General features: G+C 45.5%; 1 protein-coding gene across 3 annotated transcripts in view; it reads left to right on the plus strand.

Annotated features, from left to right (window-relative positions):
* KDM7A (lysine demethylase 7A) overlaps positions 1-13,218 on the plus strand; it is an 89,279-nt gene that overhangs the window by 73,350 nt on the left and 2,711 nt on the right. Inside the window, exons 22-24 of one of the 3 annotated variants that reach the window (XR_003530803.1) lie at positions 2,123-2,266; positions 3,015-3,153; positions 12,225-12,385. The gene's annotated coding sequence lies outside the window, so the exon portion shown is untranslated. Of the gene's footprint in view, positions 1-2,122; positions 2,267-3,014; positions 3,154-12,182; positions 12,386-13,218 lie in introns of all 3 variants that reach the window. The other 2 variants (XR_003530804.1, XR_003530805.1) reach the window with 2 other exon arrangements.

Consider the following 13,218-nt stretch of genomic DNA (forward strand, 5'->3'; position numbering starts at 1 on the left):
GTGATCATGAAGAAGGGAGAAAAAGAGGAAGAGATGCTGAAGATTGCAGGAAAAACAACCTCTCTGATGTTACATCCGCTATCAAACAATTCTGTGCCAAGTCGTCAGAAGAATATCCTGGACAAAACATTTCTAGAAAGAGTCTTTCTAATCTAAGATGTTGAGTTTAATAGCTCTGACATGAGGCATCTTGGCTTTGTACTGAAGATGGGCAGGATTAATGCTGGTCTGGTAGCACACCCTGAGGAAAACTGTCTGATGCCTCATTCTGAAAGCTTCCCAGTATGTCAAGTCAGTTTTTGACAATAAGGCTCTGAGCAAAGGCAGATCTGATGCCAACATTGTTTCTATTACCTGGCTAGTAGAGTGTGTATAATGAATTAATATAATTTCATTTATGTGTTTATTTACATATTCATATATTTAAATAACTTATTGTTAAAAGAGATCAGAAGATGCTCTGCAATGCCATAATATCATATTCTAATGGCTAGCCAGAAAGGGTGTGGAGACTATTGCTAGCGACAATCTCTGCAAAAACTATTGTATTGTTCTCTTTCCTCCCTGTTGTTTCACTTGGGTGTTACTGCTTGTTCTTTGTGATGTCTCTTTTCTGGGACAGCAGCTGTTGGATGCTGGATGCTCGTGCAGTGCCTAACAAACTGACTTGGTTAACATCTTGAGACAGGATTACCTATAATTTAGCTTTCTGTAATATTTTTACCCATGCTATTTGAGTAGAATAGAATTTCCCATTCTCTCCATTCCATCCCAATCTCAGAAGGTGACAGGGATAACTCCCTCTTTTCCTCTTCCTGCCCTGCAGACTCAGCATAGAGAATGCTTCAACAGACGTAAATATTTAGGAAGGGTGTATTTCATTGGCTGTGGATCATAAAAGAATGGAAACTGCAGCAAACGAGGTTATTTCTTCTGCTAGGAATAAAATGTGAAACTCTTGATTTTTATGGAAAAAAATAAACATGAGGGGTAAGGATGTGTTCATTCCCTTTACCCACATCTGCAAGCACTGAGGAATGAAAGCCTTTACATCACTCTCAGCATATATGGTTTATTTTATGTTTCTGCTTTCTTCTCTTTTATACTCAAGAAACACGTAGTGTCAGAAAGCTGTATTTTTATTTTTGAGCTCGAAACACAGGGAAGTTAATACAGTATTCCTGACCACCAGGAGGAGCTCATGACACAGCCTGCAAGCGTTAGCCTTCTCCCTCCGAGCTTGTCAGAATTTCTCCAAAGAAGGAACTTAAAATCCAAGCAGTGTGGGGGTAGCCATCCCCTTGCAGCTGTCAGTGCTGGCATTTGACATGGACATAATAAAACTACACCTGGAAAAGGCAAAACGACCCAAAACAGGGAACAGGTGGGACAACGTGCCATCATGGGCAGATGCCATGGGAGGTGAGAGAATGTGATGATTCATCATATTGTGAATAGCCTCTTATACAGGGAATTCCAGCATCAAACTTCACTTCCAAAATCTCTCTTTTTCCTCTTTGTAAAAAAACAAGCCAAGATGGCATGAAGATCAGCTGGCAGCCAGAAGAGGGGAGTGTTCACATGGTACAGCACTTTCTAACATTTTAGTAAAGCTCTTTATAGGCAGTTTAGTAATGCCACTCTGCTCACTAGTGTGAATGTTCCCAGCTATTCAAGGGCAGCAGAACAAATTTGTAAGTTAAAGGATAGTAGTTTTTATTATGGAAGTGATGCTTGATTTCACAAAGCGCAGAGCTTCACCTTGCAGCTGCTAAAGTTTCCTTTGTTCAGGGCAAAGCAGGAGAGAGCCATGAGCATTGAAATTGCTGGGAAAAGTATTGTAAAAAGTTTCTGTAAAACTGTGGGATGGATGAGAAGAACCCACTGTCTGTCACATCTGTTCTGCTTTCTGTCTATTTTTGTACTCGTTTTAAAATCCAGTATTTAACATTGCCTCAAGACTAACCAGTTCCCTTTTCACTGAGGCAAGAGACCAATGTCTGTAACTCAGTGACTGTGGGCACCTTTCTTCTTGCTGAAATAAATTAATACTGAACAGAGTCTTTTTATCATAGCCATGCTCTTATCAGACCATCTCCCTTTATATTGCTTCCTTCCCCAGCCATTGTGGAAACAGACATCCTGCCCAAGGCATCGAAATCCGCAATCTGCTGCTGCTTCTATGGAGCCTCTGGACTTTTGCCAACAACCCCTTGAGGTGGTCCCAGATGTGATTGCTTTTTCTGTGCTACCCTGAAAATATCCGGTAAAAACAAAGGGCTGCACTCACCCCAGTTACTGCTTTGGAGGCCAGCACTTCCTCTGCTGTCAGGGACGTACAGTGGAGATGTTAGGCATGAAGTACCCCAGAGAAACCATGGCTAAAATGGCAGGGTCACAGTCAAAGGGATATTCCTACAATAGAATAAAGCCAATCTTTTTATTGCATCTCTCAGCTGGTCCTCAAGTTTATCTCCAGTTCCCATGAACCCAGGAGATGTGTCTGGGTTGTCTTTCCCACAGCATTCTTCTGCAGGGAAAATGCTAATTCCTTGCACCTACGTCGTGTGTGAAAGGAGATTAAGTTTTAATACTGCTTTTCTTCAGGGGAAAAAAAAGCAAACAACTCTATTTTTATTTCGAAGTAACTTAGATTTAAATTGCAAAACAGCCAGTGCCTTAAAATAAACCCAAAATGTTTTTTTGATTGACTTGATAGCTTTTTCGGGTGAAAGCTGAGGGAGAGAGGAGGGAAGTGGAAATACCAGCTCACGACAGTTTTTGTGGCTTGGATTTGTAGGGGCTTTTTGCTTCTTTGGTAGGCTTGATAATTTTCAGTAGTCCTGTCTATCAGAAACCCAACACTGTAGTCCTGGATGTTACTGTAGGTGGCTGAAGATACCCATGAGGAGTCATGGGGATGAAGGTAGAGCAAAGGCATCTTGCTGCTGGGTTTCCTTGAGTAATGTCTTGTAACCTTCTACTTTTTTCTTGTTTCTTTGATCTCCCTGCAGCTTCCCCACTCTGATGTAAGTTGCCTGACTCCCAGAGTTCCCACAGAGTTCCATGGACATTTGTGCATGCAGTAAAACATTCAGAAGGGTTTTAGACCAGTCATCAGTTTTTAGGCATTCACTCATTGAGGGAGGACAGGTGAGAATCCAATGTGATTTCTTGTGTGAGTTTGTGCTCATTGGTTAAAGGCATTACTTGAGTGTCACAGGAAAGAAAAAGTTCAAAATGTCTATTGGGATTCATATTGCAATCTTTCTGCCACTAAAATGAAAAGATTAGAGAAAAGTCAAAGAAGAGAAGAAAAAGAAATGAATCCCAATGAAATCTACATATACCATGACTCAGCAACTCTAGAAGGCCACATGTGGTTCAGCTGGCCTGAGAAATTGTTATAATTGAAGGCATTTTATTGCTACTTTATATTACAGAAAACCTCTGCTCTGCAGTTTATTTTCCTAATTGGAAGTACTTTGAGTTGATGTTGCACTTTTCACTTGGGGTTTGAAGTGTCTTTTGGAAGAATCTTTATGTAGACTCTGAAATGACTATGGCTTTTCAGGGCTGCAGCTAATTGAGTTATTCTCCCTCACATCTTCTCACCAGTCTGCAGGTAAATCCAGCCAGCTTTCTGAGATTCAGCTCTTGGCTGTCCTCAGGGCCATGTGGTAAATTTATGTCAAGTTGGGGTTGTGTGGTCATGTGCAATATGGCCTTCGGGTTTATTTCCAGAAACAGAAGTGTATCTCTGTGGCGTGTGTTCTGTTAAATATTGACCTTCTATCAACAGTGTTATAGGTAAGGAATCTCCCTGGAAAAATCAGCCCCTGAGGATTTGCTTGGTGTTTCAATGGCAGGAACACAATTTTTTTAGTTTGTTTTTTTAAGGAAATTGGGGCAGAGGGGCATTTTGAGGTGTCTCTTCATACAAGGCAGGAACATCACTTCAACAAAGCACAAGGGCTGATACTCAGTCCTTTGCAAAGCAAGACTGATAAAGCAAAGCACCTTAGTGACTGAAGGTCTGAGATCCATTGTAAACAGTGCCTGCCTATTTGTTGTTACTCTCCAGAAATGCCCTGACGTTACTAACTTGCAGATGGGCATTTCTTAACACTAAGTGCTGTGCCAGCTCCAGCCAGAAACATAGTACCCTCTGTAAGCAAACATCCCAAAATAAAAGGCCAGAGGTGGCTTGTAAAGGGTCAGTGAGCTTAAGCCCACAGCATGATGCAACCTTCCACGGGAGAGGAAAATACAAAACTAAATACGATGATCCATGAAAAACTGGTGATAACATCTAAATGGATGTGTAGAAAAGAAGCATGTAGGTATATTTGTGCATTTGCAAGCACAGTGGCAACGCAAGACCAGTCTACAATGCTTCCATGTGGCACGGTCTTGACTTTCTTGTGTGAGAAGGAACACTGTAAAATGCTCTTAGGTGAGACCCTACCTATCACATGAACTGACTGCTAGTCAAGGAGAGCCTGTGTCAGCTGATGGCGAGGGTGGGTCTCAGAGGGCTGACCCATGATCACTTCCTCCGTAGCCAGGCTCCTCTCATTGCCTTGTCCTCCTCATGGAGGTCTTGTGTCTGGGATTGCTGATGGCTGCACCCTGTCAATGGCAGGAGAGAGGACATCTCTCAGTGAATGCTCAGAATGATTTGTATTATAGAACTGAGCTGTGTGGGCCATCAGGTGCACTGTGCTCCCAGGGCGATTGATTATGCTGAATTTCTCTTTGTCTTTTTGTTTGGCAGATGTAATTCTAAAGGCAAGTATCAGTCTGATAATTGAGAGCCGTAATCTCTTTATCCCGCAGGAAAGAAAACAAATGGACCCTCTCTGCCCATTTATTCCTCAGCACTTCTGCCAAGGCTTCAATGAAGAAACCGAGTGTGTGGGTGGGAGCTTGCCCTGTCTTTCATACATGTGTGTTACCGAGACCACAACAAAGGAGATATGTGCTATTGCCTAGTGTCATAGAAGTAGTGTTGTGCTAAAGACACTAAAAGAAGCTGACTGCAGGGCAGGGACCTCTGCCTGCACCCCCAGCTCGGCAACTCGAGAGTTGGCTGTGGTTAGTTCATTTCCAGGAAAGAGGCTGATGCTATTGACCCTGAGCTATTATTTGCCTAATGAAATACAGGGAACTGAGGTGTGGGGGCTAGATGTGAGGATCTGAGGCTTGCTGTTTTTCCTCCCTCCTTCCCTGGAAGAGTTTTGCAAGAATGCCTCAGCACTGCCAGAACACTGGTGTTGATGGCTGGTAGAAACGTCCCTGCTTCAGGGGTGTCATACCCTGAAATACTCTGTGTTGCTGTCTGCAGCCCTTACAGATGGAAACCATGTGACTGGAACTTTCCTCGAGCCACAGTCTTACTACTCCAAAAACTCTTGCAGCAGGATGGTGTTTTGCCAGGTGCCTTCAGCCATTCTTTAATGGTTTGAGGCAGCCCCTCATGTCTGGGGTTCTGCCTATGATGCTGAGCTGTCACCTCATTTTTGCGGACCAAGCAGAGCATCCTGACCATTTTTACAGGCTTGTGTGACTTGGAGCATTCTACTTTAGCAGGCACCAGGAAGGTATGGCCCTGACAATGTCCTGCCCCCTGGGGGTACTGCAAGGATTTGGCCTTGGGAGCAGCCTGACCTCAGCCTGTGCTGCTGGGCCAGGTGGGCTCTGCCTGAGCTGCTTGCTCCATCAGCCATTGTCACTGAAGGCGGAGGGAGGCAGGTCATGTATCAAGCTGATTCCTGGATAGCGCGGGGTCTTTGTCTGTCAGAAAGCCCAAATGGATTTGCAGATCACAAAGAAAATGCCGTCTGCCTTATTACTGAGCTGCAATCTGTTCCTGCTCAACCCCCCCAGTTATATTCCCCACCAGGGATTCATTGTTCCTTTTCAATCTGATGTTTTAATCTCTGATTCCCCCATCTTTGCCCCCGTTGTTTCCCTTTCCAGAGCTGCTGCTCTTACTTGTGTCTCCCCTGCCCTTGCCAGCTGGAGTGAGACACTTGCAGAGTGTCTCACTCAGAAGTACTTTTAGCTGCCCATCCCTGCTAGCTGCCAAAAGAGAGGAGCTGGCAGGCATGGGCTATGGGGTTTTCAGGAGAACCAAAATCTGGGGGGCCATTGCATCTGTGTTTATCCTAAGTCCTGTGTAAGACAACTTGCACCAAAGCAGAACAAGGAAGGAGAATGTACACGTTTGCATTGCTGTTGCATGCACAGAGCTTGGCCAAGGTCCATGCTACCTTTGTGCTCAACAAGTTCTTGCTCTGGAGAATCTACAGGAAAGCAGGAAATAAAATGGCCCTGGCTGCTTGCTCTGCAGAGACAAGCGGTGGCAGCTGAAAACTAAGCCTTTAAGTAACAGGGCCATCTTTCCCTGCAGGTGGAAGCTGTCTGGGAGAAGGGACAGAGATGTACCGCATTTGAAGAGCTCCCAGAAAAGCCTGACAATTACATATTTCAGAACATGTATACTCTTAGATGAACAACCAAAATATTTAAGCCTAAGGCAGCTAGTGATGTGGTACAGCAGGGACATACTGTTTATGCCTGAGTGCCAAATCTACACCCCTCCTCTGTGTTCCGCTGTCTACGGCGTGTGCTGTACAAGAAGTCCTTTCTCTCCCAGAAAGGGACGTGTTTCCTGTGGTTTGTCCTCTGCTGCTTATTTTTTAGCTTTTCCCGCTGAGAGGACACAAACCTCCAGTGATGCCATCAGCTGAAAGTGAGCGAGCAGCTGCGGCAAGCCTGTGTCCCCCCAAGATTGTCCGTGCTGGCTCCGCAGCCCCGGCGGCGCGTGCCAGGCGTTGTGCAGCTGCAGGGCTCGGCGCCAGTGGCGTGGTCGCTGCCTGTGCCGCAGAAAGCCTGATTCAGCAGCAAAATCCTCAAGCTGTCTCTGAGCCCTCCTGAAAAAACCATCTGCAGGCATCCCACTTGGGTGGAAACATCCAGTGCTGGATGTGCTTGCTGGCTTGCTCCGTCTTCCACATGTTCGTGCGACTCTCTGGGGATGGAGCAGCCCCCAAAGGCTTCACCTCGAGCATCCCAGCTCCTTGCTACTTGAGGGTGTGAACAAAGCACAAGGTTCTGTGCTGTTCTTTCCTTCCTTGCCCAAAGGTCTTAACCTGAAGCCTGCTGAAACCTGTGGACAGACTCTTGTTGGCTTTCCTGTGTCTCGGGGCCGAAATTACTGCTTCCTTCTCTGTCAGCTACACATGTGTAGCATTCTGCTGGCACCTTTTAAAATTACATTTCTCAGGATAAACCAGAAAAAATATAGGGGAGGAAGGGGGGAAAAGAACACAATAAACTCTTTCCTTCATCTAAAACAGCAGTAGGTGGCTGGGGAGGGTTGAGATTGTTAAAGGAATTGCCAGAACTTAATGGTCTCATATCCTCTGTACCTGCTGCTGAGGAGCCATGTGTTAAGTAGAACCAGTTAAATGCATCTGGGCTAATCTCTTAATGCTGCTCCTACTGTCTTCTCACCATTGATCTGCAGGATATGTTGCATCTTCTTTCTGGATGTGCTTTATGAAAGTACAGCAAGATGTGTTTTGCATGTCAGTACAGTTGCACAATGTATATATGGCCCATTGATCTGGGGCTTTGATCTGGATGTTTGCTCTGGAATGGTAACTTTTTCTTGGCTTTTTGCATTAAACTTCTGTTAGGATGCCTGTCAGATGGTAGCCAAAGAGACACTGGGAAAGGAGAGGGTGATTGTTTGACAACCTTGGCCATGGTGAATGAGTCCAGTGAGCAACACTGACCATCACCTTGCTCTTGGTTTGTCTCTGTGTCTCTCCAAGGCTCAGCACCAGTGGCTCAGGTCAGCTGTAAGCAGGGGGCATGCTGGGGTGGAATGTGGTTGGCAGGGGCTGGCAGCTCCTTGTGGTGGTGAGGTCTGGGGATGCTCAACATCACTGCTGGTTAAAAGTAAGGACTCTTGGTGGCCCATAGGTCCAATTCTGAACAGGACTGAGGAGTATTCCTGACATCTAGTTAACTCATTCCAGCTGATCATGCTTCAGTCCCAAGCTTTGACAAGTGCAGAAGTCCAAACTGTGGCCAGAGGCCCTGTGTCCCTGAAACCCCATCTTTGTGTGGCAGGGGAGACCCACATGGTTCACCAGCACTGTGACAGGGAACAAGAGCTTGGCTCCAGCTGTGCAGTTGCTCCCCTTGGAAGTGTTTTTTCTGTTTCTGGAAGCAGCACCTCAGCTGATGCAGATTGTGCTGGTCCCAGTGACATGTGGAGGCTGTTACATGCTTACATCAATCACAGCATGCCAGTTTATTCTCTTTCTCCTTAGCTGTTTTGTAATGCCTTCTCAGTTCAATTGCTAATTATTTTTCATAATTACGTTTGAGCAGCAACATCAGTCTGGAATTTGTACAGATGTCCTGAATTCTGCAATGTTCTCACTCACATGAGGCACCTCATAAACCACTTATGCCACAGAGAGGATCCCACATGGCAGCCAGCATTGCTGATAGTGCCACAGCCCCTGCCAGAGCAGTGATCTTCCTCAGGTAAACAGTCTCCTTGTTCCCCCTTTATCTGGTAAGCAGTAGCTGCCCTGAACAGTTGTCCTGCTCTTGGTCTTACACGGCAAGACAGCTGGGGACAGAAACAGCAGAAGTTTGAACTGCAGTGCAGGTGCAGCAAGTACTCCCAAGACGGAGCTGTGTGAAGAGGCTAGGGGCTAGGGATATTCTGGCTGGTATTGTTTTATGGCATCCAGGAGAGGAGCTGAATTCAGATTTTCTGTATTAAGGATGGTGATTCCTTGGTACTGGCCAGAGTGAGCCCAAATCCCAGTGCCTTGTATGGCTGTGGCCCAATCCTGTAACAGTAAATCCTTCCTTCCTCTCTCCGCGCATATTCTGCATCCGTGCTGAGCCACAGTGACAAGGAAAACACATGGTGTTTCTTCCTTTGTATGGCCTGCAGTAGAGCCTTGGTGAGCTGCCCTGGCCCAGAGCTCAGTGTTGTGCACAAAGGAAACCTCCTCCTGAGATACCCCACAGTGCTCAGATTTGCCTCTGTAGCAGGAGACGCGGTGACCTCTTTTTCAACATGAATAATCGCAATTGTAGTTCCTGCCCTTCCAATGATGCAGGTCTTTATTAGAGCTGACTGGGGTCTGTAACCTCTGCTGGCTGCAGGTTCTCCCAGCTGCCGGCGTGCTGTGTGAAGTGATGTTTGTTCTTCCTTCTATTCATGCTAACCTTACCTGCCATGAATGATGCAATCATGCGGACAAGATCATAGGGAGGTTCAAAGTCCAGAATGGAAAAAGGAGAGAGAGAAAAAAAAAAAAAGAGCCAAAAATAGAGCTTCCAAGGCTGGAAGTCATTTGGGTGTGGGGCTCAGGGGATATCATAGGTGTGCTGGAGTGCGTACTGGGGCCTCCAGATTGGAGGGGAACATCCACTTGGTGCCTTTCACTTGCCTGTAGCTCTCTGTTCTTAAGCCATCACAGCTGTAGCTGTGTTGAGTCCACGGACTTTAGGGAAACCCGAAAAGATGTGAGGCTCTGGGGGCTGGTGGAGCCCTGTTTGCAGGAGAGAGAGGGGTGGCAAGGACTGTCACTGAAGACCAGTATGAGCTGGTCTGTGCAGGGACACGTGAGGTTGAGCTCCTGAAGGCCTCCAGAGTGGTAGATGATATGGCTGTTGGTGACAGCCACAAGAAGTGATTGGGACATTCAGGGTGGCCGTTGGGAGAAGCTTCTCCCTGGGAGGGTGGTGCAGCACTGGAACAGGTTACCCGGAGAGGACAGAGACTCTCTGACCTCAAAGGGTTTTAAGATTTGGCTAGGCAAAGCCATGGATCATCTGAGCTAGTGTTGGCAACAGTCCTGCTTCTTATGGGAGACAGGACCAGAGGCACCCAGAAGTCCTTTCCAGCAGATACTTCTATGGCTGTACTTACATTAAAATTAAATAAACATGCTCTTGTATTGACTTAACCTTTCCAATGAGCATGTTGATCTGGTTTTGTTGACATTCTTGTTCCTAGAATCTGATTCTCATTAAATACAAGTGAAAATAGGGGGTGGCCTGTATGTTACCTGAAAAAACAAGTGAGTTAGGTGTTTGGTTAGTTTCTGGTGCCATCCTTCTGGCTCTGGGAAGCTGGCAGGGGCTGCATACTCATTCGTGAGATGATATGGTGCCAAATGCATCTTTGTAGCAAGCTCTACAAAGATTCCTCCTTGTGATCAGGACTCTAATGGCCCTTCAGTCTGTGTTCCTTCTCTTTGCACTTCAGATTCTGCTGCAGGTAAAATGGGCTGTAGCTGCAAGGGCTTGGGGACTCCAGTGACAGATGTTCATTCCCTCACCTCTTCTAAACCAGGAGATATAATGATGTGTGGGATTTCTGTGCACAGTTGCAGATGTTCCTTTCAGGCAAGGGGTTAAAGCTCTGCCCAAGCTGCTCCCACCATGGAGCATGCACACCCCTCCCCGCTTCCCCCTCCTCTTGTTAACTACCATCCTTAACAAAACCTCCTCCCACTCCTGTCACCCACCAAGACCCTTGTCTGGCAGCTGCCAGCACAGTCCAAACCCTCATCTGGGCTAGAGATGCCCTGAATGTGCTGGCAGGGCTGAGCATAAGACCCATTTTCTTTCTGACCAGAGGGTTTGCTGTCTAAGTCGCTGCTCCCTGCTACCCAGGACAGTCCAGGATGTGTGTTCCTGTGTTGTCTCATGGGGGATGAAGTAGTGGTTCTGGTCAGAGAAAACCCTTCCTTCCATCAGAGGCACAGGGAATGGTGAGCAACTAATCTGAAACTTTGCATAGTAAAATGTAAATCCCCATAGCCTGACAAATTCTGGGTAAGAGCCAAAAAGGGTTAACAAGGAAACATGTTCCTTCCAGCGTAATTGTATATTTGGCTTATATATTAATAAATGAGTAACAGCTGAGCAGAAAGGTCAAAAGGAGAAAGTCCCCCCCACCCTGAGGTATGATCAAGGCAGAGTTTGGGCTGTGTGCAAGTCAGGTGCCAGAGTGGGTGATTGAGCATAAAACATGGAGGATTAACTATGGATTAGGCAGTGAGCAGCAGTCAAGGTGAGTGGCTAATGCAGGTGTAAAGGGTTGTTGGTTTTAAGTGTTTAAATTTTCTTTTGAATTCCCTAAAGGTGGGAAGAGAAGGAGCAAACCCAGGCACTGTGATCGAGTCTGAGGGGAGCTGGAGACCTGGGGTGATAAATCAACAGCACTGCAGTGAGATTAAGGGGAAAACTAGTGTAATATATGAGGCAATGTGGAAAGAGGAGTCTTATTACTGCAGTTAGTTCTCAAAGGATTCCATTCCAGATGGTTAAAGCAGGGGTAGATCAGGAGCCCCCATTGATGGGGCCCACCATCTGACAACAGTAGAAGCAGAGGAGAGTTTCCTCTGACTCCAGAAAGAGTTTCACCTGGAGAGAGCTGACTCCATAGCAAGATAAAATAGCTTGCATTACTGGGCAATTACCTCTTTGTGAGGAAAGCTGGTGATGAACATGGCCATTATGGCATTTTTCCCCATTTGGGAAACGTGTCTTGTTCTTGGAGAATATTTATGGAGAGGCTTTGTGATTACTCTACTGTTCTAAAGCACAGGGTGGTTCTGGATGATGGTGTCATTGGCCTGTCACTGATGGGAATACTGGCCTTGATAAAGACTCCCACCATAGCAACTCCACAGTCCCAGGGATGAGTGACAGCTCCCCACACAATAACTTGAAGCTGTTAAATTTGTTTTTGCTAAGTCACCAAGCAGTGGCTAGGAAGCAGTGTCTTTTAGAGCCCTCAGCCAAGGCAGGAGGTAGAACAAAGACCTGGTTCATGGAGGAATTTTCCCTGCAGGATTGAGAGCTGTTGAACATTGGCACTGCCCAGCTCCAGATCAAAGGCAGATAAACCCTTAGACTTCAGCACTGATGCAGTGCCACAAACTGTTGAAATGAGGGGGGATGTTTCTCTATTACGGGATTTATTTATTTTTTTTTAATTTGAAGTGCTTGAGAAGAATTCTCATTTGGGAAAATTTTGGCTGTACTTTGCTACAGCATTAACTTCTCTGTTGGGTGTCTTCTGCTAGAAATGTTTAGATTTATTTTTGTTTGTGTTCTGTCTTATGCAGCTAAGAAAACAGTTTCGAATAGGACAAATTGTCTTGTTCCAGGGAGGAGGTCTGATCTGGAGAGTGAAAACAGCTTGCTACTTGGAGAGTCGTCCACAAAAGAACAAACCTCTAAGGACAGTTCCCTGCATTGTGCCCCACAAGACATACTGTAGAGCCAAGATGCTGGCCTCAGGAAGCACCACTACGTGAGACAGCATCTTGTTAAGTGGCTTTTTTTTTCCCCTTGGATTCGTGTGTTCCAGTGCCTGGTCCCCTGGGTATTGCTCCTTTGGGTCTGATGGGCTGGGAGGCAAGTGCCTTGGGTATTCTCTTCTGCTTGTAAGAAAGGAAAACTCATGAATGTTAGTTCATTTCACAGGGATGCTGGTACACCTTCCTTGATAGTCTTTAATAGTTAGTGTTGTAGAAGAATACTTGAGTCTATTTTAATCAGCTGTGCATCTCTCCCATATTTGTGTTTTGTGTGTCACAGGCAACATGTGAGGAAGAAATGCTCATGAAAGGGTCCATAGTCCTCTACAACATTAATGGGAAATTAGTTCTGGATACATAGAAGTACAAGTTCCTTGTGGCAGTTGAATGGAGAGTTATACTTGAATGCTTAGAAAAGTGAGATGACATTATATGACCTGTACATTCTGTGAGACTGAAACGGAATATTATTTATAATATTTAATAATAATCAATAATATTATTGATAAGTTATTATTAAAACATCTTCTTTTGAAATGTCTGCTTTGGCAGACTGGTCATAATGAAGAACTTTAAACTTGCTGTAGAATATAAATCCTGGTAGGAAGGAACTCTGAAAGCAACAGCAATTTAGCTGCTTGAAAAACAGACTTGGTTTAGTCTAATTTCTAGCTGAAGAGGCAAAGTGTGGATGCAACACTTTTTAGGTTCTCAATTAAAAGGTCATCCTCATATCATCAAGAGGTCCAGACTCACCATATCATCAGCCTCCTCTCCTGAAAAAGTCTCCTTTGTCTGAAGGACAACTGGAAATACCTAAATGAGATGATAAATATGGTGT

The sequence above is a fragment of the Corapipo altera genome, unplaced genomic scaffold (genome assembly GCF_003945725.1).
Source record: "Corapipo altera isolate COAL_440 unplaced genomic scaffold, ASM394572v1 1, whole genome shotgun sequence".
Classification (NCBI taxonomy): Eukaryota; Metazoa; Chordata; class Aves; order Passeriformes; family Pipridae; genus Corapipo; species Corapipo altera.